The sequence below is a fragment of the Xenopus laevis genome, chromosome 7S (genome assembly GCF_017654675.1).
Source record: "Xenopus laevis strain J_2021 chromosome 7S, Xenopus_laevis_v10.1, whole genome shotgun sequence".
In the NCBI taxonomy this organism is placed as follows: domain Eukaryota; kingdom Metazoa; phylum Chordata; class Amphibia; order Anura; family Pipidae; genus Xenopus; species Xenopus laevis.
In genome coordinates this window covers 34974414-35001043 of record NC_054384.1, presented here as the reverse complement: position 1 = coordinate 35001043, position 26630 = coordinate 34974414, and the positions used below count along the sequence as shown (strand labels likewise).

The window sequence follows — 26630 nt, the reverse complement described above, 5'->3', positions numbered from 1 at the left end:
TCAACAATGAGAAACTTGCCTTAAGCTGGCCATAGACGCAACAAACTACGATTCTTACGATTTTCAGACCGTGTGTGGAGAGTCCCGACATTTTTCGTCCGGCGGAGATCGGTCGTTTGGTCGATCGGACTGGTTAGAATTTTTTTTTCGCTCGCCTGCCGATAATATCTCTGCATGTATTGCTGATTGTACGATTTTCAGTGGGAGACTGTCACTAGCTTTGTCAGACATAACTATCGTACGATTGCTGCCAGAGGTAGTACATTGGCTGATCTGTTCTTTTACTACTTTATTTGATCGGAATTGTAAGCCTTTGATCTGAATGGTTAGTGGAGGGTCGGGAGAGGGGAAAGTCAGATCGTACATTGATTCGTACGATCAGATCTTTGCGTCTATGGCCAGCTTTACAGGTAGTATGTGTCAGGTTAGAAAAAAGACACTGCTGATAACATGAAGAATTTTTATCCTTAGCAGCACACTTATATGGATGCATAACAATAACTCGAAAGGCAGACAGCACTTCTGAAAATAGGGTTTATTGGAATTCCTGCTGGTAAAAACCTGACGCGTTTCGGGAGTTATCCCTTAGTCATAGGCTAACCTATGACTAAGGGATAACTCCCGAAACGCGTCACCCTATTTTCAGAAGTGCCGTCTGCCTTTCGAGTTATTGTCGTGTTTACAGTGGGGACACTGTTGGACGGAGCACCTGACTTGAGGGGAGAGCGGTGAGCATGTGCGGTCCTTTTTTGCCTTTCTACCTATATATGGATGCATAACTGCATGCACATTAACTCCATTCATAAAGGGTACTTGTGCCCATATGCACCATTTCACTTGCAAGTATTTGCAGGGAGCTCCATAGCACCTGACTGATCTTCTCTGATGAATACTGCCCAAGCATGCTTGATTGTTACAAGGGAACCCTGGACTACCACTCCACTAGAGCAGTGATCCCCAACATGTTGCTCACCAACCCCTTGGATGTTGCTCCCAGTTGCCTCAGTGCAGGTGTTTTTTTTTTGTTTGTTTTTTTAATTCCTGGCTTGGAGGGAAGTTTTGGTTACTTAAAATCCAAGTGTACTGCCAAACAGTGCCTCCTGTAGGCTGCTAGTCCACATAGGGGCTACCAGTAGCCAATCACATCACTTATTTGCCATCCCCAGGGACTTCTTTCATACTTGTGTTGCTGCCCAACTCTTTTTACATTTTAATGTGGCTCACAGGTAAAAAAGGTTGGGACCCCTGTACTGGAGCAGTGCATCAGTAGGCTCAACAGACTTACACCAAGCAAACCACAAGCTTATGGCATTAATAATGGGCTGTGCAAGAAGTGATGCTTCTTATAATAAATAATAAATAATGTGAAAATTTCATAACTTTAATGCAATTTATCAAATAGAAGCAACTACTACAGTGATATGCATTTGAAACTGCACTTAGCATGCAGCTATGTACTGTGTCTGTAAATGAGCCTTAAACTGTTTAAAAACAGTTTTCATATAAATGCTGTCAAACTCTATAAACACAGTTAGTATGGGCGTCCAAATGCAGCTTAGTATTACCCTTCTCCTAAGGTTAATAAATTCAATTGTGCAGATTAGAATTTTGTTCCCCCAGATGCTCACCCAGCCCAGTGCTGAGGGAGTTGCTTTGCATAACATGTTTGCTATGGTACAGTCACAATACACCGCTCAGCATTAGAGATGAAGGGGCATCATAAATCAAATGTACCTAGCATACTGAAAAATTCTGCTCTGTTTATATAAAAGATAAGCCACTGAGTATTAAATTCCTTTAGTACCTAAGTTCTGATAAGCAATTGGCCTCTATCATTCATGGCTCCCTCTCTATCCACCATTCTTTTAAAAAAAAAAAAACAATACTGTTTCTTACAGTATTTTAGTCATTTTAGGTGCTGAAGAGATAGATGTGATGTATGAATTTATAAAGTATTTTCTCTTATTGATCCTAACTGACTCGTTATCAGCTTATCCAAAAAAATATATAAAACAACAAATGCAGTGTACTAAAATGATTTAGCCCACAAACTAATTTTCTAATTTACAGTTTGGCAAATAATGGGAACTTGTCATTCTGAAGCTGGGAATGTTGGGCCATGCCCTTTCACATGAGAATAGTTTGTTTTTAGTACAGTATCTGTTTTATTTTTACTACATGTCCCACTTTCCTACATGACCTTAAGTCACCATTCATTTTTGCCCTTTTTTAACTTAAAATTACTTTTGCTAAAGTTATTTTTGCAGCGAATTGCAAGATTATTTTAAGGGAGTTGTTCACCTTCCAAACACTTTTTTTCACTTTGGTTGTTTTGAGATTGTTCACCATAAACTTTTTTCAATTGCTTTCCATGTTTTATTTTTTACTGTTTTTCCAAAATTTAAGTGTTAAGTTTAATGTTTCTGTCCCTAGTGTTTCAGTCTGGCAGCTCAGTGATCCAGAAGCATTCTGAAATGTTACCATCTGATCCATTTAGTTGATTAGCAACTATTGTATCAATTCTAACAGCTGTCTTTAATGAGGGTTTTATCTCAGCTGGGACAAAGATAACAAATGTACCAACTAAAGGTATCCATTTAGAACAGTTAAGGGTAGGGGCAGACGGGCAGATTCGGGGAGATTTAGTCGCCTGGCGATTAATCACCTTTTCTGCGGGGCAACAATCTCCCCGAGCTGCCTTCTTCCTGCCTTCCGCCTGCTTGAAAGAGAAAACGACAGCGCAATGCACTCGCAGCGCTGCGATTTCCGAAATTGGGGCGAAATTGAAGAGCCGCGAGTGCATTGCACTGTCGTTTTCTAATTGAAGCAGGCGGAAGGCAGCTCGGGGAGATTTTCGCCCCGCAGAAGAGACGATTAGTCGCCAGGCGACTAAATCTCCCCGAATTTGCCCATCTGCCCTTAGCCTAAAGAGTCGACAACCCCGAGCTGCTTTAGAAGGTGAAAAATGAAACTTTACACTTCATTACAGGTATGGGACCTGATATCCTCGGGACATGGGGTTTTCCAGATAATGGATCTTTCTGTAATTTGGATCTTCATGCCTTACATCTACTAGAAAATCATGTAAACATTAAATAACCCCAATAGGCTGGTTTTGCATCCTATAAGGATTAATAATATCTTTGTTTGGATCAGGTACAATGTACTGTTTTATCATCACAGAGACAAAGAAAATTTGTATTATTTGGATAAAATGGAGTCTATGGGAGCCGGTCTTTCCATAATTTGGAGCTTTCTGGATAACGGGTTTCCAGATAATGTATCCCATACCTGTATTAGAAAAACAGTCTCAAATAGAAAATAGAAATTAATTGGAAAATTACTCAGCTATCTGAAACCAACAGAACTGAAAAAAGTGTTTGAAGGTGAAAAACCCCTTTAAGGGCTTATTTATAAACAAAGGTACTCAAGTGTAGATGTGCAGTTCAGTTTGTAATTAGTGCAGTTACTTTTGTGTATTTTAGGCTAAAAGACAGGGTTGGCATAAGAAATTATGGCCACCACTAGACCTAAAGTTGATCTGAACCCATCTTTGAAATCCTACCCAGAAGTGAAGGAGTTAAGAATCCTGGATCCATGTATCACCAAGAAATATCACAGATTCAGGGTTAGCTAGAATGCACCTTATTTTCTCAAACATATGCCACAGAGACCTTGTTAATAAAGTGACTGTGTCTTGAAGTACAAGTCCTCTGTTTAAGCAGCAGAAAAACTGGAAAAAAAAGCAAAGCAGAAAGTAAACTTGGAAAAAGCCCCCCCCCAACTGTGTCTTCCATCTATAGCAATGTCCACTTCACTGATCATTGAGCTTAGAATGTTGATATTTATATATGGCGGGCCCGTGCCTATTTACTTGAATTGAGATCTATACAAATGGCCTCTGTTTAAGAAATAGCTCTTCGTATTCAATTGATTCAGGGCTAGTGGTCTACATACAGTATGCCTTGATACAGGGACCAGACAGAGGCATACCGAACTGCGTAGATTAGGGAGCCATGGGCCAGTAAGGAAAAAGCTCATTCTAAAACGTCTCTTTGTAAAATGATACACTAGGGAATACTTGCCTGAGCCAGGTGAACAGAAGGGTTATTATGCTTTGAGCTAAGCACACACACAGTGTATACATGCGATTGTAATCATAAATGATCAATTAAAAAAATGCACATAGTGCATATAAATGCAGTATGCATTTTATACCATGTCTAGTGCATTTGGTTTGTGCAAAATGCCACATTTTGACAAATTTCACTTGCATTTTTCTCCATTTTTCAGCAATAACATATGTGTTTATAGTTGCTCTACTGCACTATGGAAAAACACACAAAACACTCACAAACACATATAATACACAATACTAGTGATTGCAATGCACAGTGTGCTCCTATAGACACCAATTCAATTGACATTTTATCAAATGCTAGCAAATTGGGAATGTGGTTTTTAGAAAAAGGCTTAGTAAGTACACCGGAAATGGATTTTTAAGATGTGTCTGTAATTGTGTTCATAGCTGACCGTTAGTGGTGTGCTAACACAGATCCGATGTGTGCATCAACTGTTAATGGATAACTCGAGTTGTGTGCTATTGTGATACTAAGCTCTATAGTTAGTATAGGTATGGGTATATATAATTTATGTAAAAGTAGGGAGGGGTTGCTGGGTTTTCATTTGGAGGGGTTGAACTTGATGGACTTTGTCTTTTTTCAACCTAATTTAACTATGTAACTATCTAACTATGAATGAGAAAATCATTAATTAATCGTGGGAAGACTGTTAATGATAAATCGTTTGCAACAAAATACATCTTGTCAGTAAAAATCCCTTCAATGTAGACAAATACAACTTTGGGTTTTTAAATGAGAGGCCGCTTTTGTGTCCAGCTGCAGCTCCCAGAATTATTTCATTGTTAAAAAAAGATATAATTGTGTTTTGGCAGACAGGACCTCATTGCTGTCCAAAAACACAGTCTGTTGTAAGGTCAGATTTACCACTGATATGATGGTAATCTACCTTTCCAGATACCAGTTCCCAATTTTTTAAAAATAATCATTAACTACCATTAGTTCAAATTGGAAATCCTGTCCATGAAGATGAGAACTATCTGTACACTCACATGTATATACTTTATATACCAATATCTGTACTATTGTAAATCTTATCTTAAAGATGTTAAAGGGGTTATTCACCTTCATGCAACTAGTTGGTTTCATATAGATCACCTGAAATAACGACTTTTTCCAATTACTTTCTATTTTCTATTTGTGACCATTTTTCTAATATTGGAGTGTAAAGTGTCATTTTTCACCTTCTAAAGCAGCTCTGGGGAGGGGTTCGCCGACCCCCCCAACTGTTCTAAATTGATACATTTAATGGAGACATTTCTTATCTTTGTCCCTGCTGAGCAGAATCTCTGGGTTTCATTACAGGCGGCTGTTAGAATTGATACAATAGTTGCTAATGCTCCAGAGATGCTGCTGAGAAATGTATCAACTCAATGTTGCAAAATTGTACCAGTTTAGAGTCTGCACATGAATTACTGAGCTGCCAGACTCAAACACCAGAGATACGAACATTAAACTTTAGACTTAGATTTTGGAAAAACAGTAAAAAAATTAATAATGAAAAGTAAAAAATCATTCCTAATGCAACAAGTGCTTATTTTTTTAGTTGTAATATTGGTGTGTAGGCAACCATCTCAGGTCATTTTGCCTGGTCATGTGCTTTCAGAAAGAGCCAGTGCTGCACTATGGAACTGCTTTCTGGCAGGCTATTGTTCAGTAACGTAACTAAAGTCTTCCAGGCACCGGTGCAGGATGTGCACCCAGGCCCCCACCCATCTAGACACGCGGTTTACTTACCGTTGTGATGCGGCGGCGCAATCTCTGGCAGGCCAAGAGGGGGAGCAGACCCTGGTGCAATTGCACCCCTGCTCCCCCGGTAGTTACGCAACTGCTACTGTTTTTCATACTCAGTGTAACTAAATGGAGCCGCACAGCGCTGCTCCTGCCATGAGGCAAGTTGAGGCAAAAAGTGGCAGCAGCATCTGAAACGCCCCTGGGGCTACAGTGGGACATGGGTTTTTATTATTGAGTGCTGTTTTTATATGTACCAGGAAGCGGTTATCTGGTTACCTTCCAATTGTTCTGTTAATGGGCTGCTGGAGCAAAGGGAGGAGCCTGATATCATTCCAACTTACAGTGCAGCAGTAAAGAGTGACTGAAGTCACATGACTGGGGGCACCTGGGAAACTTACAATATGTCTAGCCCCATGTAAGATTTTAAAATCAAATATAAAAAAATCAGTTTGCTCTTTTGAGAAACGGATTTCAGTGCAGATGTCTGCTGGAGCAGCACTATTAAATGGTGCGTTTTGAAAAAAAACATGTTTTCCCATGACAGTATCCCTCTAACTTTTAGTATGTTATGAATGGCTTATTCTAAGCATCTACTGTTTTCAATTTACCTTCATTTTTCTTCTTTATAGTTTTTGAATTATTTGCCTTCTTCTTCTGACTCTTTCCAGCTTTCAAATGAGGGTCATTGATCCCATCTAAAAAAAACAACTGCTCTGCTAGACTCTGAATGTATTGTTATTGCTACTTTTTTATTACTTATCTTGCTATTCAGGCCTCAGGCTTATTCTGGTCTCTCCTAATCATATTCCAGCCTGTTATTCAAATCAGTGCATGGTAGATAGGGTCAGCTGAAGTTGCAGACTGGACAGAAAACCCTGCATGATTTTTTTTGAATTAAAAACATCAGTATGCAGAATTCCCAGTGTGCAAACTTCCAATCTGCATTTGTCCCACTGACTTGATCAGTTTTTGCCAGGAATATTATAGTGTAAAAGATAATGCACAGCTTTATAAATACTTTGATTATCTTTTATAATAATAAATTAGTTCCATAATCGCAATGCTTGACGTTAATTTACACTTTGCTCCCTTAGCATTATTCAGACTTTGAACCCTGAACTTTTCTATTTTGTCAATTATTACACAATTAGGATCTTGATTATAGCAGCCTTTTAAGTTTAACATACAGAAAAAAAACTAAAATTAAGCTAACAGAATCCAAAGATTTGTTTCCCTTTAATTTAACATTCTATCCAGTTGACATGGCCTATGCAGTGCAAGTTTGTCACATAGAACTTCCTTCCCACTGTGATTAAGTTCAGAGAGCAGTTGCACAAGACATACAAAGATACCTCTCATGGCGCACACTAAGGGGCCTATCTATCATGCTGGCTAAAGCCAGAAAAGCTGTGTAAAACACTGTTTGAAATGAATGCAGAATTTATCAAGGTTTATGTTTTATTTTACTCTGCCTGAACGTCAGGGTTTTTTTTTTTATGCCATCATTTTACACCACTTCAGACCTTGCGTAAAAGTGGTGTAAAAAAAAAATCCAGGCATAAATTGTTCCATGGAAGTCGCACTGGAAAAAAAAATCACCATTGGTGAACGCCATATTTTCCCATAGCATTTTCAAGTGGCTGCTTACTTTAACACCACATTTTTACACTGAGAATCACTGAAAATGCATACATACAGTAGCTTGATACTTATATCATGCCGATGCCTGGCGTTGTGTATTTTGGTCGCTGTTTCTTACACAGCATGATAAATAAGCCGCTAAGACTGCAGCAGTTATTGGCAAACATACAGCAACTGGCTTGATCTTCTCAGCAACACTACCCTGGTGCTTGTTATAGTCTGCAAGCCCTGTCTGCTTCATGCTTTAAAATGCTTCCCATTTTATTTGTTTGTACTGGAATTTATAAACTTTCATTCCTGTGACCGTTTAACATCCTTTTGAGACATTTCAGACATAGTTGTTTGGATAAGCCAGCAAACAATAAAAGGGAAATTATTCTAGGGGTTTATAATGCTTACTAATTTAGTTTACAAGGGCTTCATCATCATGATTTATAGGCTGATCTGCATTTCCACACATGCCAGGAAATCTTGGCAGGGCACTGTTCAGCTCTAGGAAGAAATTGTTTTCCCCTAACCATATACAATGCTCAACACAGCCTTGATAGTGTGGTTACCATTGCCTTGTTTTTAGAACAGCACAGTCAAAACCCTGGCAAACTATAAATGGAGTTGTTGCTACAGTTATGTATATGTGCCAAAGGTACTGTATTTATTCCCAATGCAAGGCTTCTGCCTCTTGAGTGAAGTGTTTCTCTTCTACATGTTTCCATACAACTTTCTCCAACTCCACACATGTCAACTAACGCCATGTTATTAGGGTTACGATCCACTCCAAACATTTTTGAGAACCTATTTCATGTTACTATTTAGTGTCAAATGGAACTTTGTAGAGAAAACGAAATATCTGAAAGACAATATCCAGAAAGTTCCAAATTACAGGAACGCTGTGTCATATATGAGACATCTTCAGACATGAGAGTATAACATCTAAGAGCAGAGTCGGACTAGGGGCCCGGGGCCCACCGGGACTCCTGTCCAGGGCTCCCCTCCGGACCCGATACTGTGACGCTGTGCATGTGCAAAAGCAGCCGCGCGCATGCGCGAACGGTGCTGCGTGGTGCCGCAAATTATTTTTTTTGTAGGGCCAGGATATCGGGAAAGGGGGTCTGGCCCGTTAGGGGGCCTATGAGGGCCGGGGCACACCGGGTCCTTTCCCGTTGTCCCGCCAGGCCAGTCCGACCCTGTCTAAGGGCGAGATCACATGGGACGTCTTTACATTGAGTTTTATTAAAACACGCGGTTGAGCATAAATATGCACAAAATGAAGCCCTACTGAAAATAATGGAATACGCATTATAGCATTCCCACTGGGCGTTTGCGATCCAACATCTGCCATCAGACGTCAGTATTTGCATTTTTCAGCAGAAAGGTCAATGCACCAAGGAAACGCCATATTTTTGAATTCTATGGAATCCGCAGGTTTGGAAATATACGTTGCTGAAATACACTGTGTATTTTCAATATGGCAACCAAACTCTTGCAAGATGGATAGTGCATATACTGCGGCTTTGTCTTCTGGTGATGTAATTAAGTTTCGTATTGACGATCAGTCTGGCTTCTTTTTGCATGTAAATTGCTTTTCTGCTTGGCTTTTTTCACAAAAGTTGAGCTGAATTGCGGGGAGAGAGAAAAAACAGAAATGCATGTTGGGATGCACGTGTAGTTTCATGGACGTATTTACGCTCCACTGCATGTTTTAAAAAATGCAAAGTGAAAACACTCCATGTGACCTCACCCTAAGGCTCCATCAGACAATAGCTTCCCAGGTTTCTTTGCTGGTCATGGCTCCCCAAAGCAGAGTGTTCTGATGACCTTAAATAAGGTTCTGATTTTTGGGGTGTGTTTGACAAACCAGAGAACATTCAGGTAATTTCTGAAAAATTCCCTCCCAGATTAGTCGCCAGATTTGCCAACAAGTCTCTGGTGACTGGGGAGATTTTTTATTTTTTATTTAAAAAAAGCTTTTGATTTGTTATATTGGCACCTGAGAGTGGCCTTTTTAAAGCTGCTGCCCTAGGCACAGAGCCTTGGGTGCCTATATATAAATACGGCCCTGTAACTAAGAAATAATTAATCCTTATTGGAGGCATAACAATCCTATTGGGTTTAAATAATGGTTACATGCTTTTTGGAAGCCCTAAGGAATGGTGATCTAAATTATGGAAAGATCCCTTATCTAGAAAACCCCTGGTCCCGAACATTCTGGATAATAGGTCCTATATATTATTATTATTATTAACATGTATTTATATAGCGCCAACATTTTTCACAACACTGGTACATGGACCATGTTAGCCATAGATCAAAGTCATAAAAGGGAGTGTAGGTAATACCTCCCAACTGTCCCGTTTCCCAGGGACAGTCCCTCTTTTGACAGCTCAACCCACAGTCCCTTGTTTGTACTGGAATGTCCCGATTTTCTCGGCACTGAACAGCCAGATGCAGATGCAACTTTTTATTTGAAAAATGTTGGGAGGTATGACAGGATAGGACCTAAACAAAACATGTTCTAAATCAGACATGTATACATAAGAATGATTGTAAATGTTAGATTCAGAACATTTTTTTACCTTTGTATGCATTTCATGATTAACTATAACTATATGGATAGCCACATGAAACCTCACAGGAGGTGTGAGGGAGATACTGGATTGGTCATGTCATTTGCTGGTTTCTGAATTTTACTAAATGTGCTGGAAGTCATCAGATGGAGAACCAAAGCAATATTTGTTCCTCACTTTCTAACTCTTAGGGGGTTATTTACTAAAATTTCTATTTGACCAAACTCCCATGCATATTTTTACCTTATTTATCAATAAATTTATTCGAAAAATCTGGTGCAGGAAAAGGCTTGATAAAATCTTTAACAAAAAAGCGGATTGTGCGATTTTTTCAGATTTGACAACCAAAATCTCAGATTTTTTCGAATTATCACCTGAAAAGCACTAATTATTCAGATTATTGTACAGCGCAGATCATTATAAATGGGACATCTGCCTTTGACTTCTATATGACCTCAGAAGGTTTGAGAAGGAGTCATTTTTTTTTCAGACTTTTAGCAGCAGGTTTAATAAATCACGAACAATTAGAATTAGAGGCACATTTATTAAAGGTTGAATTTCAAATTCATGTGAGTTTTTTTAATTTGATTGGAGGGTTATTTAATAAAAAAATCAATTATCTTAAACGAGCATGAATTTTACAAACTCAAAAACCCTAATCGAATACGAATCGAATTTGACCAAACTCAATTCGAGTTTTTTCACAGAAAAAAACTCGAATGTCAGCAAGGCTACTAATATGTCCAAATATACATGAACTCGGCAGGTTTTAGTGAATAGTCGATTTCAAGGGCCAGAGTGTGATAAATTTCGAAATTAGAATTAAAACTCGAATCTAATTTGGATAATTCACAATTCCAATTTGAGAGTTTTGACCATAAACAAATTCAAAAATTCGATCTAAATTAGACCAGTGTTTTTCCCTCCAAAAAATTGTGTTTTCCCCTTCAAAACTCGAACCAGAAATAATAAGACTTTAATAAATAACCCCCTCAATGCAGCAGAAGTTCTGTTCTGTTCTAGATCTATTAATCATCTGCTATGTTATGACAGTAGGCAGAACCAATAGTGCATAAAATACAAACATCCAGACTGATACTTCTTTCAGTAGCCATTACAATTACTGTAAAAGCGCTGAAAATGTTAAATATATATTTGAATGTTAAATTTTATGAAGTTGTCTCTCATTGCGCAAAAAAGCTATTTTTGGGCACAGGACAACTTATATTACATTCACGGATTAAAAACGAACTATATTGAGGTTCTCCACTGTCAGGTGATTTGTATTTCAGCAACCAACTGAGACCTATTGATGCAGATTTCTGTCTTAAATCAGAATGTAGCAAAAAACTTTAAATATAATGTAAGAGCACTGGTATTTTGCATGGAAAGAAGGAGCCTCGCCTTGATTATATTTGTACAGGTATGGGACCCATTATCCTGAAAACCCCTTATCCAGAAAGCTCTGAATTTTGGTAAAGTACTCTTTTATAGGCTCCATTTTAAATCAAATAATTAGCATTTTTAAAGATTATTTTCTTCTTCTCTGTATTAATAAAACCGTAGCTTGTACTTGATCCTAACTAAAGGTGGCCATAGACTCAAAGATCCGCTCGTTTGGCGACATCGCCAAACGAGCGGATCTTTCCCCGATATGCCACTAAACTGCGTGGCTATATCGGGGGTAATTCGAGCGTTCGGCCGTATGGCCGAACGATCGAATTACGATGCGCCAAACGGCTCCGACGGGTCGGTCGGGTAAAAATCCAACCTTCCCGAGCGATATCGTGGCCAGATATCGATCGGGAAGACCCGTCGGAAGCCCCCATACACGGGCAGATAAGCTGTCAAATCGGTCCAAACGACCGATATCGGCAGCTTTATCTGCCCGTGTATGGCCACCTTAAGATATAATTAATCCTTATTAGAGGCAAAGCAATTCTACTAGGCTTAATTCATGTTTAATTTTTTTTAGCAGATTTAAGGTATGGCGATCCAACTGAAACTTTAGCAACCACAGTCTGCACCAGGGCCCACTTATCCATAGTTAAGTTACATACTGGGAGGAAGCTCACTGTTTGAGCAAACATGTTGGGGCATGGCATAATTAGCCAACAGGCACCCTTTAATGTGTATAGAAAAATCTTCCTTTAGGGCTTCAGATATGAGACAATAACATCTAAGATACTTCCATGAGAATCCTGCAGGCAGCAACTTTTCAGTAACTTTTAACCTTTGCCAGACATGGCTCTGCTAAGCTGATTTACAGATGTGCACTGCGTAGTACTGTGTCAGATGACAGACAGTCTGTGACTGAACCTACACAATACATTAGCAACCCCTGGGGCTTGTGAAGAGCTTAGTCACCAGAGTGAGAGCCAAAGTCCCTTGTGGTTCACTTAACCCAAGTTTATTAGCTAGGTATACAGTTCATAAAAAATGGTAAACATTGCCCATGGAAAAGTAAGGCAGATGCACTGGTAGCAGCAAGCAGATATGTTAACTGTTGTGAGGGAGGAATTTAAATTAGATTCAGATATTTGGTTTGTTTGACAAAGACAAGAGTTTATTGTGAATGAATGAAGAACACTTGGGTGCCTCTGTAGGATTCACATACTTGGCCTGACTGGGTCAATAGATTTTTGTCTTCTTCAGAGAATTATCAAAGAGGGCCATTTTAAAAAGCAAATCATTTATCTTGATTTAAAATTCAGGGAAGATTCTCCAAAGGTGTCCTGCAGGGTGGCTGTATGACTGTAGCAGAAGCTAAAAGCAGATCCAGCGGTGCCAGCTGAGAACCTTTCAATGATATACAGCAGGTGGCAATTCCTGGCAAGGAATGCTGAATTTCCAGGGTCAGATCTGGTGTACTTTGTACTGGTAAAATACACAATAGCCATCTGTGCTGTGAATGCACTCTATATTCTCCTTTTGTGCAGAGAAATCCCTCTGCTGAACTATGACAATTTACATGGAAGTTTAACTGAATGCACCGTTAATTAGGAATTCATCGAATCCAGGATTCGCTTCGCGATTCGGCCAGGATTCAACTTTATTCAGCAGGATTCGGATTCGGCCGAATACTTCTGCCCGGCCGAACCAAATCTGAATCCTAATTTGCATATGCAAATTAGGGAGGGAAATCACGTGACTTTTTGTCGCAAGACAAGGAAGTATAAAATGTTTTCCCCTTCCCACTCTTAGGATTCGGATTTGGTTCAGTATTCTACTGAATTTTTTGCGAAGGATACAGGAGTTCGGCTGAATCCAAAATAGTGGATTCGGTGCATCCCTACCCTTAATGCAGCCGTTGCATATAGAGGAAGAAGCAGAACTGGCTCTCATCACCACTGTGAAAATTCCATAGATCACTGTAAGATAGACACAGGTCAGATCTGCAAATGCATTGTGTATCTTTTTTTATTATATATTGGTGAATGTTAAACTTTTCGTCTTGTTAAGTAAAGCTGGCTCCAAAACTTTACTCTGTTCCCTTTCACGCATTTTGTCACGTAATAGACAGTTAGAATAATGTTCCTTTAAGGATATATGTGCATCGCATGCTTAAAAAAACATGGCTGCAGTGCCGTAACTAGAGGGGGGCGGGCCCTGGTGCGTGACGTGCAGCCGGGCCCCGCTCCCCTCCGTACACAACGGATTTCATTGGCGAGCGGGCTGCCAGGGGGCCTTGAAGGGGTGCGGGCCCTGGTCCGCTCGCACCCCCTGCTCCCCCGGTAGTTCCGCCACTGCATGGCTGCATAAAACAACAATGGAAGAGTGAATTCTCCTCCATTCTTCTTAATGGGGTGTAATGTCATGCTTCAGTTAAGTGTTTGCACTATAAACAGCTAGATAAATATACCTCCACAATGACTCGCTGAAATTAATTGCCTTATAACAGTGCAACAATGACTGAAAGCAAGCATTCTAGCATGTTTCACTTCCTTTCCTTGGGTTATTATAGGTATTTGTCCACATTTGCTGCCATGCATTATAATACCTTTCATATTTCTACTTTTCTTTCTTTTTAAAAATCACTTGACAACATGCACTATGAACAGGAAAGAGCACCTGCTGTAATGTCCTCCATTAACCTCCCATAACCCTGCTGTATGAAATAAATAAAGCCATACGAGTGTATTACCTCATTGGCAAAAGGCAGTAACTTTACATAATTTATGGGTTTCCTGGGGAAAAATATCTGGCAATATATTATTATTAACATGTATTTATATAGCGCCAACATATTGCGTAGCACTGTGATATAAAAATATAGTCACAGCTGAATAACACTGTTAATAAGGTTGCCATCTTTTCTGGAAAGAAATACCATCCTTCCTAAATCCATTATCTTTTTTCTGTATTAATATTTTTCTCATGCATCATTTTTACTGGATTGGTGGAGATATACCAGCTAAGTGGCAAAACAAGCCATCACTTTGCTCATAGCTCAGTTTAGATATGCCGTGAAATATATAGGCTAGTGCCACATAATGAGGCAGAGAATCTGCTCCTCCGCTGATCTATGTGTCTGCACCCAGAAACATTGAGTTTGTCTTCCATGAGATAAAGAAAATATATCCTTGTGCAGTAGTCATAATAACAATTGTTTTGCCTTCTGTACTCTGTAGATAAGCTGTCTGGTTTTACATTGCCAGGTAGTACGGTAATATGACTCACAGCAGAGTTCTTTGCAAGTGTTCTGCACAAAAGAACTGAAATACTGTATACTCACTGAAAGTGTTAATGTAGTCATATTACATAGCTAATGTTATAACACATGGAGTATGAGAATTATAGGTCTCTCTTATTTCAGTGGAAATCTTACTGATACCAGATGTTAAGGTAAACTGCTGTGTGTAGTCTGCAGTCATGCTGTGTTTCATGTATCTTTGCATCTACTCAAGTTATCGGTATAACTATATAAAGAGCATCGACCCAGTAGCTTGACTTTTTACTTAATCTCATAAGGGACAGATATATATTATATACAACATATAGGTTTTACACTTTTGCAAGATGTGTTGCATAGGGAAAAGGCTTAACAGCCTAAATCAGGCACTCCAACCTTCCATGTCACAATTACTGTTTAAAATCTGATTTGGCAACAACTTTTTGTTGCAGCACACCACTCAGGGTGCATTCATATCCCAAGCCAATTGTGTCATCCAGACTGTGTAGGGAAGAAGCACATCAAATTTTCTGGCAGAGCCTTTATCTCATTTTATTTGTAGAAATGTGAAGCCCAAGCTTTTGGGGACCAACCCCCTTCCTCAGGTGCATGACACATGCGATTGTGTGCGCATCGTTGCTGTGATGATATGACTGTGCCGATGCATGAACGTTAGGTAAGCGGGAAGTTGGGCAGCAGCCAGCCCAGTGTTTTGTTATGTTGTAAGATCGATTAGATCTGTGATCCAATTGCATCACATTCACACAGTTAACTGAATTTGCACTAAATTTGCAGCCAGGACTGGGCCCCTAAAACTAGAAGGGACCTAGGCAAGTGCCTAGTGGGTAATCCAACCCTGCATAGCCTAACCATGTCACTCTTTATATAGCTAGGCTTTAGGTGGTCATGACCCAACATGTATGGTTTAAAAATGCAGTTGGAGCAAAGACCACATCTGTCAGGAATTGCCAGGAATTGAACACTGGACTGTTTGCTTGTCGGCTCCTGTAGTTTGCTTGTGAGCCACTGGGGGCTTTTAGAGCAGGAGCTCATCGATATTCAGGAGATAAATCTACTTGTTGTTCTTTTCACCCTGCCTACCTTGTTAACAATATGTGCCAATTAAGGACCTATATTAGCCTGTTCCCTGCTATCCACAGTTGCTTGATCATCAAAGCTCACAAGCCTGTGTTTCCTGTTCCTGACCGTGTCCTGCCTAGTTCTCCACTCTGTTCCCTTGTTCCCGCTCCTGTTCCCTTGCCTGTTGGATCTCCTTGTGCTTGACCTCAGCCTGTCTCTCAGACAATTCTCTGCATTCAGCCTGCCCCTGACATTGGCCTGTTTACTGGACTCTCCTTGTCTGCTGCCAGCCTTGTCAATTTGGCCCATTCAGGACTCTGCCGTTTATCTAACCACAGGCCTGTATTTGGACCCAATCTGCCCTTGTATCTGTTTTTTCTATTTTTGCTTATTAAACATATTTTAATTCCACTTACTATGGCTACTGCTAATTTCCCAATCATTCAAGGGAGTTTTCGGAGTTACTCTGCATATAGGCTCCTACCAGCTGGTCAGGCCAAACCTGACAACATTCGTTTGATGATGCAGTCCTCGCTTGACCTCCCATATTCCTATTGTGGTGATCTGTTGTGGTCCTTAGGGCCCAACGATTAGATCAGCCCATATCGAGGAAAGATCTTTTCATTTGGTGACCATGCAAAACAAGTGGATCTTTAGGTGTTTTGCATTTTGCCATGCCTAAAGCCATTTGCCCATACCACAATGGGAAGTGGACATGAAAGTTCCCAGTAGTTGTTTTTGCACCTTTTCCAAATGAAAACAGTCTCCACCAGGTGGGACCTCCTTTTTAATCTGTTGACTTGTCAGCAGCTCTTTGGCACATGCATGGTCCCAGAATGATGTCCCCCCGATATCTGATTGTTGTCCTGATTGACGCCAGGAAAAAAACCCTGTGGGCCCCGCCAGCCCAGACCCTCTCCACAGTGGCTGACCTTCACCCTAGAGTCTGACCTCCTCGCTCCTCCCACTCTGCCCAATCGCATCAAGATGAGCAGGTACACGCCAGCGAGCGGGGCAGGAGAGGGACAGAGGGGGGGGTTTGTTACTGGGGAGGGGAGTTTGTGACTGGGGAGGGGAGCCCTGTTTGTTTTTGCCCACCTTGTACATGTAGCGCTATAGTAAACTGACTTGCGTGAGGGCAGTTTTAGCTACTTTCCTTTGTGGGCTGATACCACAGATGAGCTCTCTTTCTCAGGGGCAAGCCCTCGCAACACGGTGGAGGCAGGGTGTAGTGTAACTGTAACCAGGTGCAATAGCACAATGATGGGCGCCAGTAGTTCTTTAACGGTTGAACATAGAACTGTATTTATTGAACAATAGCACATAGATCATTCAGCACATTGATCCACAATGGAGCATAGAATATACACAGCAGCATAAAAGGAAGCATATACTCACAGCACATATAGGCTGAATCCCCACAGGCTAGGGAATAAACAGCAGAGAGTAAGTTGACAGCATGTGATGGGTATTGCCCAGTTTTCAGGATATCTTCCAGTGGCAGACTAGGGGAATTCCTATCATCCCTATCTCAACACTTTAGTCCTTACTCCGGGTCAGTAATACCCTGGGATCTTAATCCCTCTAATCTCCTCGGCGGAGCCTTGAGCTGCTCAACTATTTAACCTCTCTATCACTCGTAGAGTGATCTATAATTGAGTATAGCTGTCTAATTACTAGGGCCAAGGCGCCTAGGGTCGACACTACCCATTCCCTTCCAGCCTGCTTGGTTGGGCTAAAGCAATGGACCCAGACCTCATGGTTCCTAAACCTTTTATACACTAGCACAGTGCCATCTGGTGTACACTGTGTGAACTACAGGGGTTACATAAGCACAAAGTCCCCATAAGGACCTTTATAACTATAACTCATATAACTAGGGATGTGCCTGTCTGTAAAGTGTAAGGGTGTCTAAGATTTTCACATCCCTACATACAAATAACCATTTACTGAATTTGTGGATCTTGCCATGTATGCCCAGAGGATGGCTTTGGGAGAACAAAAGGATATTTGGAGATTGACACCGGTATCTATTTAACATAAAGAGTGTCAGTTTAATTTCACAGTGGGAATACTGTCTGTTTAAATGTTATTGACTGAGCATCACTCTGGGCGGTATAGGTTAAATGGTGTGAACACAGGAAACCTGTTACATAGGAAACTGTCTCTGTGGCTGCTGCATAGCTGTGGCAGCTCAGTGCACGAGATGAAGTAGTGTGATGAGACAGTGAAACTGTTGTAGAAACGTACCTCTGACTCTCTTCTTTACCTTCATTCCAGGTGCCAGTGAGTCCATGAAAAATACAGATACAACAGACCCTTCAGAAACAGAACGAGGTATAGTATGTCTTCTAGTTTGGATGCAATTTGATTGCATTTGATGCAATTTTACATACATAAGCGGATTACTTACAGAGGCACAGATTTGTGAATGCACACTCAAGTTATACTAGGGCTCCCAACCAAACTGAATAGAAAATCATGTATGCCCATGTGCACACACACACACACAAAACATTAAATAATGAACTTCACCATCTACAATGACGTTAAAAGTCAATACAAAGTGCAATGATTGTTTCAAAGGAGGTATGATGCATAATTCAGTGACTGTAGTTGCTTGAACTCATCCTCTACTATGCACATATGTTGCATAGAGTCTCTTAAAAGCTGTTTACACATCCAGCTGAGCAATACATAGATGTAGATGTAAAAAATGTGGATATAGATAGTGTTCTTTTCATGCACATCTATCTTTTTTAATATAGCCAGTTAGGACTGTTCTCTCTTCAGCAGATACAGCAAGTGGCAATCATCTTGCCTTTTGTTTTTGTGTGTTAGTTAGACGAGTTTTAGCATGTTAATTAGGTTTTAATTAAAATATATATATGTGTTTAGAATCTAGAGGGTGTGCCTCTATCATGAATGTGAGGGTTTTTTAGCTTTACCAAACACCAAAAGAGAGACATTAAATGACGTGAAAAAGAGAAGTGATGCTCCAATTATTTTTGGATTTGTCCAAATGCTGTGGAGGATTTGACTGAATACAGAACTTATCTATTTAAAAAAAAACAAAAAGCACAACATTGCAGTATCTAGAAACAAAATGCGTTGCCCTCGGTTGTCCATTGATTTGTAGTTATGTGGCATAAGGTGCTTAATCCATATCTTGCCAACAGTGCTGGGATTCACCGGCATCACAAGCCTAATCAATAAATCTTTATTCTGTAGCACATTTTATTAGCTATGTGGGTTTCTTCTAAGCCAACCAAATCACTGTTTTGGCCACTATAACATTGTATATATTATATCAAATACATTATTATTTTTAATCATTTCTTTTTATTTTATTGTTTCTCACCTGTAACATTTGGTAGATTATATATGGTTAAATTTGGAATTTGTTTATGAAATCTAATGTTACAGATTCAGAAAGCAGTCCTGCTATATAAGTTTCCTGAGCTTACAGATTCTGTGGTCTCTAGTTTAAATACAGGAAAAATACATGCTTATCACAGTATTAAGTACAAAAAACAATATATAGCCATGAAAACGTTTTCTACATATGCCTGTTCAGGCTGCCTGCTTGTGGAGTTCTCGTTCAGATGATAAGGACAGATAAGGGGATTTGGAGAAAGTCCTGAGAGAGTCTGTTCTGGATTCTTACGCAAATGTGCAGTCATCAGATTGGCTTTCATACACCAAAAACGAGGCCAAAATATTTTTGCAGTAAGATGTTTAGTATAAATATATTCAGGGCTAGAACTGTAATGGATAATTCATATATTTTAAAGAAAATGCACATAGTATAAAAGATATAAAGATAGCAATGTCCAATAAGCATACATCATAGGTCTATGACCTGTACATTGTCACTATCCCATTGTGCTTAATTCCTTACATAGGCATGGAATGCCATGGTGTGTTTTTATATTCTAATCATACACACAAGTAATTAGGCATGCCGCATGCAAGCCACATCTAAACTGGGGACTGGGCAGGATAATTTGACAGTTTTTTTTCATCTCCTGCATGTCCCAGTGGCGTCTATCAGAACTAGCAACAGAGGTGAGCAGGTCTACAAGGGGGCTAATGTGTCAGCGGTGGGGGGTGGAGGTGCAAGGAGGGTACTGTGTAAACAGTGAGGGCTAGTGGCCTAGGTGCACACTAGTTTAAAGTCCAGCCCTGCTTCTTACCTATGTCATCCGTTATAATGGGTGTGTAATTTATTTCCATTTAATTGGTAACATATAGTATTTAAGAAACAATTGGGGAAAAGAAAAGCCATAAATGAAAACAGAATTTTGCATTTCTTAGACAGTTATTGCATTGCTGTTATTTCGTATAGCTGAAATAGAGGCATACTCTTTTGGTGCAAAAATAACTTTCTCATTAAGAAGTTCTATTATATACATACACCATACCTCCCAACTGGCCCGTTTTTCACGGGACAGTTCCGATTTTGACAGGCCAACCCCTCAGTCCTGGGGTTGTAACTCAAATGTCCCAACTTTCTCTTTGATCTCCTGTACTGAACAGCCAGAAAAAGATACAAAGTTTCTAACTCAATTGGCTTTTGGCAGAGAGCCCAGAATAGATACGTAGATACTTTTGTAACAGTTTAAGAGTCTTTTGGGAGAACATATACTCACAGCTTAAAGGGGCAATGCACCTTTATTTGCAAAACTGTAATAACACATAAAAAACACAGAAATGTGTTCAAACTTTCATAACCTGCCAACCTGGCATGGCCAAAAAATGTTGCCGCTCTCTGTGCTCCAAATCTTTTTGTCCCTTTTTCTGTTTCCAAAATTTTGGGAGGTATCATACACTTTGCACTGCTTGCAAATAAAACTCATGTCTTTCCTCCACTGGAGGATGTGATCACTTAACAGTTTTCAGATTCTTTTTGCTCCAAAAATGCAGATTTTTCTGGCTGCTGCATTGCCGGGTACATGGAACTGTATTAGTCAGTATAAGAAGCTGTGCATTTATTATTTCCCCATATACCAAAGTGTGCATTCATTGAATAAGTTCTAATCTAACGTTGAGAAGAAACACCAATTGTTCTTGTGATAAGAAAAAATACTGGTAGCTTTCCAGGTGCAGGTAAATAGACTGAGCTAAGACGATATTGTGCTACAGTTGAAATTAGTCTCTTTTTAAACAATGATTCTTTCATGGATCTGCATTATTAATAATTCCATATACAACCACCTAATGTCTGTTCACTATTGATAAAGAGCGCCCATCTGTTCTTGTTTTTGATCTTTATCTCCAGTGTCTCCATGTAGGTAAATAAACTTGTTCAGTTTCCATCTGAATGATAAATTATCTCAATAATAATTTGTAAAATATTTTAATAGTGTTAGCCTCTTATATAGTCTGGGTTTAATAGCTGTATAAAAGAACAGGTGGTAGATAGCTCCAGGTTAGTAACAAAGGCTGAATTTTCATCTAAACTGGAAAGCACGCAGAGACACAAAGAGGTGTTTTCAGATTTGTGTTACCTAAAACGAATATATTTAGACAAAAAAAAGTCATTGGATGGGGAAGTGTATATAGCTCTTAAAATAAAGGAAGGAATATGTGTTTTGCATTGCTAGCCATGGCTACAAAGTCAGCCAGACAGGCCTTTCCATTGTTCATTCATGTCAGTGTATGTTTCAGTACCAAGGTAACAGAATATATCTGACTCCAAGTATATGAAATGGAATTGTCTTTTTGCACAGTTTGAGCCCATTGTGAAGTACATCTAGATATGAATGATCTTTATCTCCAGTGTCTCCATGTAGGTAAATAAACTTGTGCAGTTTCCATCTGAATGATAAATTATCTCAATAATAATTTGTAAAATATTTTAATAGTGTTATTAAAATGTGAATAGAAATTGATTTTAATAATGGCAGGTTTACAAATCTGACAGCATGGGCCTATTGTTGTGGCCTTTATCCACTGGTTCTCCATAGGTCCCCCCATTATGATCCAGATGGGCCAGATTAAATTATTATACAGCTAAATAGATAGTTTTGCGAGTAAGCCTTGAAGAGATGCTAACTTTCATCCACATTCTGACCGATCGGCTGGTTGGCAAAACATATGCAAGGGGGGAATATATGGCTTGGCCATTTTTCTATTATTCCAATTGTTTTGGCAATCGCTTTAAACGATTGGAACAGGATGAAGGATAGAGTTGCTGCTACTCCACTTTCTCATCTGCTGATTCACTGTACACTGGTAGATATGCTGCATTGACAGATAATATTTTCCAGCATGCCCATTCAGGACATACATACTGTATCAGTTGGGATTGGTATATTGCCTTACACATACCATAAATTCTACAAATCTTTGTTCATACCATACTATTATAGTCCATAAGTATGGACAGTTTTAGTGAACTAATGGTATAATGAAATTGTAAATCAATGTGACTTTATAAAGTGGTGGAAAGACATATATTTATATATATAAGATATATGTATAATTTCCTGTTAGCCTCTTATATAGTCTGGGTTTAATAGCTGTTACTGAATGGTACACCTTTAATTTTCACCTAAACTGGAAAACACATCAGAGACACAAAAAGGTGTTTTCAGATTTGTGTTACCTAAAAGAAATATATAATATTTAGACATAAAGAAGTCATTGGATGGGGAAGTGTATATAGCTCTTAAAACAATGGAAGGAATATGTGTTTTGCATTGCTAGTCATGGGTACAAAGTCAGCCAGTCGGCCTTTCCATTGTTCATTCATGTCTGTGTATGTTTCAGTACCAAGGTAACAGAATATCTCTGACTCCAAGTACAGGTATGGGACCTTTTATCCAGAATGATCAGGACCTGGGATTTTCCGGATAACGGATCTTTCTGTAATTTGGGTTTTCATGCCTTAAGTCTACTAGAAATTCATTTAAACATTAAATAAACCCAATAGGCTGGTTTTGCCTCCAATAAGGATTAATTATATCTTAGTTGGGATCAAGTACAAGGTACTGTTTTATTATTACAGAGAAAAAGGAAATCATTTTTAAAAATTTGGATTATTTGGATAAAATGGAGTCTATGGGAGACAGACATTCCGTAATCCGGAGCTTTCTGGTTATCGGGTTTCCGGATAAGGGATCCTATACCTGTATATGAAATTTAATTGTCTTTTTGCGCAGTTTGAGCCCATTGTGAAGTACATCTAGATATGAATGAGCTTATTATCTCCCAAAAGCTTTGGCATAAAGAACACATTAACGATGATGATTAAACAGCCTAATTTCTGGGAAAAATAAGGATTAACACAAGCTTTATAGGAAAAAAGTAAACTTTAAAACCAGTTTGCCTTTTTCTATACATTAATGTTCAAAGGGAATGTAATAAATAGGATGTGATTTTCTATCAAAAAATGTCAAAAGATATTGGGGCTCATTTATAAACACTGGACAAATCTGCACTTGGGCAGTAACCCAAAGCAACCAATAAGATGATTGCTTTTAGTGTTCTCCCTGCAGCTGACTGAAAAAAGCTAATCACTGATTGGTTGCTATGGGTTACTGCCCAAGTGCAAATTTGGCCGTTGTTAATAAATGAGCCCCACTGACTAAAGGGGAATGTAATATGTTTCACTAGTGCAAAAACGTTCATAAAGATGATAGCAAATGTTAGCGATGATGTTTGCTCAATTTTTGACTGATTAAAGACCTCAATGACTTCCTCGCAAACTCAGGGACTGAACTGCTTTTGCGATATTTTGCAGTGTATATAATTAATTTCCGCAATCACAAACCATTTTTTGCTACAAAATATTTTAAAAAAGTGCAGAGCAGGTGTTATAGGTTCACAATGCGCAATTAAGATTCACAATGCAATAAAAGCCTAACAAAGAATATTACATTGCGACAGGCAAATTTTTATTCTAAAAATTTTACTCTTTGCAAATTTTATTCCATTTCACACATAGAGTTTTCTGCACATGGAGCCATATTTATTAGTGTATTTCTCTTAATTCATAAGAGTGTGAGCTGTATTCATTTCTCTTATCAGGAAATATCAACTCCAATTATACCTAAACAAACATTACTTTATGAAATAAACATTTTCATGTTTATTTTCATGTACTGTAACATTTTCATTTCATCTTTTTAGTATGTATTACCCAAAAGGGCTGATTTACTAATATTGGTGCTATATTTTGCCAGGGTAGTTGGGCATAGCAAACAATCAGATCTTTGGTTTCATATTGTAACTGGTAGTAAACGGTTTAAAACGTGCTGACTGGTTGCAGTGGACAACTGCACTTGGTACCTTAATTCATATGTCAGTATATTATATTCAATTTTATTTTTAAAACTGACATCAACTAAACTCAGACATCTGGAAACATAAAAATTATAACCAATGGCAGACACTGCTAGTTGGGGAAACAATAAATGCACAGCTGGAGTGAAGGGGAGGGAGAGGGGTCATATGAATTTCCAACACTCTTATTCAAAATGAATGGACAGTGTTGAAAAAATGAAGACGCAGAAATGTATGCTTTGCTTTTTCTATTATCCATACATTCTTTATTGACTATAGAGATTTTCCCATATCAGAAAATGCCAGCCTGTACCCCATCTCTTGTTTAAATGGCAGCTTTTTACAATACCTTGCATTGTGCGCGAGCATTGTCACTTAAAGGAAAAGTAAGACCAGACATTAAAGAATTGTACATGCTATTAAAGATAATGTACTGTTATCCTGCACTAGTGAAAACTGTGTGATTTATTTAGAAGCACTGCTACAGTTCATATAAATAAGCTGTTGTGTAGCCATGGGGGCAAACAATCAAGCTGAATACGGCTAAAAGGCTCATGATCACATAGCAGATAATAGATTAGCTTTGTAGAATACAATGGGTTAAATTTGTACACAGAAAGATAAACAAGGGTCAGATGACTTTCATGGCTCTCTACAAAAATATAAAATGAAAACCTCATATTGAATAGCACATTTGTTATATTTTATTTGTTCTGTATCGACAGATGCAACATTTTAATGCAAAATGTTACTCTTCACACGAGGAGATTCAGGGAGATTTTGTCGCCTGGCTACTAATCGGCTCGTCTTTTGAGCAACTATCTCCCTGAACTGCCTCAGCGTTTTTCCCCATAGGCTACAATGAAAAGTTGCCTGCGTTAATGCACACACAGCGATGCGTTTTCAATAGTTGCCTGAAATTGCCTCACTGAGGCAACTTTGGGCAACTATTGAAAACGCATTGCCGTGTGTGCATTAACGCAGGCAACTTTTCATTGTAGCCTATGGGGAAAAACGCTGAGGCAGTTCAGGGAGATAGTTGCTCAAAAGACAAGGAGATTAGTAGCCAGGCGACAAAATCTCCCTGAATCTCCTCGTGTGTCCTTACCCTAAAGTGCTGGCCAACTGTTTTTAAGGAGTGGGAGAATTATTATTATTATTATTCCACAAGTTAGTGGGAACAATTGCCTGATAGCTCTGCAAAAACATACACAATCCATGGCTGTTTTAGTTGCAGATAAACAAGGTGATATTAGGCATGATAAGGTATACAAATAAGTAATATGCGTACAGATACAATTATAAACTGTAGGAACAGTAACACCAAAAAGTGCTTTAAAGTAATGAAAATATCGTGTAGTGTTGCCCTGCACTGGTAAAACGGATCTGTTTGCTTCAGAAACGCTACTATAGTTTATATAAACAACTGCTGTGTAGCAATGGCGGAAATTGAAAAAAGGCTATATGTCACAGGATAACTAGTGGATAACAGATAACACTAGGTTCTACAGAGGTTATCTGCTATCTGCTGTGTAACCTGAGCCTTTTCTCCTTCGGATAGCTGCTACCATCGCTACAAAGCTGCTTATTTATATAAACAATATAATTTCTGATGCAAACACACCAGTTTTACCAGCAACAAGTCTGCATTATATTTTTATTACTTTAAAACAATTAAATTTTTTGATGTTGCTGTTCCTTTAACAGTTACATGACATTAATGCACTGGGCAAATGAAGGAGAAAGGTTTTGTGGGTTTTTTGTAAACTTTCACATTTTAAAGGAACAGTTCAGTGTAAATAGATAGGCTGTGCAAAATAAAAAAATTTTTTCTAATAAAGTAAGTTAGCAAAAAATGTAATCGATAGTGAGTGGATGTCTAACGTAATATCCAGAACCCAACTTCCTGCTTTTCAGCTCTCTAACTCTAATTCAGCGACTTGAAGGGGGGACACATGGTACATAACTGTTCATTAAGTTTGCAATTGATCAGCATTCAGCTCAGATTCAAAAACAGTTATGACCCATGTCATGTCAAGTCACTGATTAGTTACTGGTAACCAATCACTGGAAACCAAGAGAGCTGCAAAGCAGGAAGTAGTGTTCTGTTCTGTTATGTGAGACATCCAGTCACTCCAGCCTTTATAAATTACATCTTTGGCTAACTAACTATATTAGAAATATTTTTTTATTTTGCACAGTTTTTATTTTTATACTGAACAATTCCTTTTATAGGAAATAGGGTTCTGGATTGCTGATGGCTGTCTCTTCTCCCTTTAAAGGAGAACTAAACCCCCCTAGTAAAAACAGCCCCCCATAACTGCTTCCCCGTGGCTTCCGTCTGCTTCAATGAAAAAACGCCTGCACCAATGCACTCGGGGCGCTTAGATTTCCGAAGTTCCCTCGTGAGGCAACTTCGGGCGACTTTGGAAATCAAAGCGCCACGATTGCATTGGCGCAGGCGTTTTTTCATTAAAGCCGGCAGAAGACACGGGGAAGCGATTAGTCGCC

General features: G+C 39.1%; 1 protein-coding gene across 1 annotated transcript in view; it reads left to right on the top strand.

Annotated features, from left to right (window-relative positions):
- chst3.S (carbohydrate (chondroitin 6) sulfotransferase 3 S homeolog) overlaps positions 1-26630 on the top strand; it is a 47668-nt gene that overhangs the window by 11571 nt on the left and 9467 nt on the right. The window contains exon 2 of the mRNA XM_018227614.2: positions 18111-18167. The gene's annotated coding sequence lies outside the window, so the exon portion shown is untranslated. The remainder of the gene's footprint in view (positions 1-18110; positions 18168-26630) is intronic.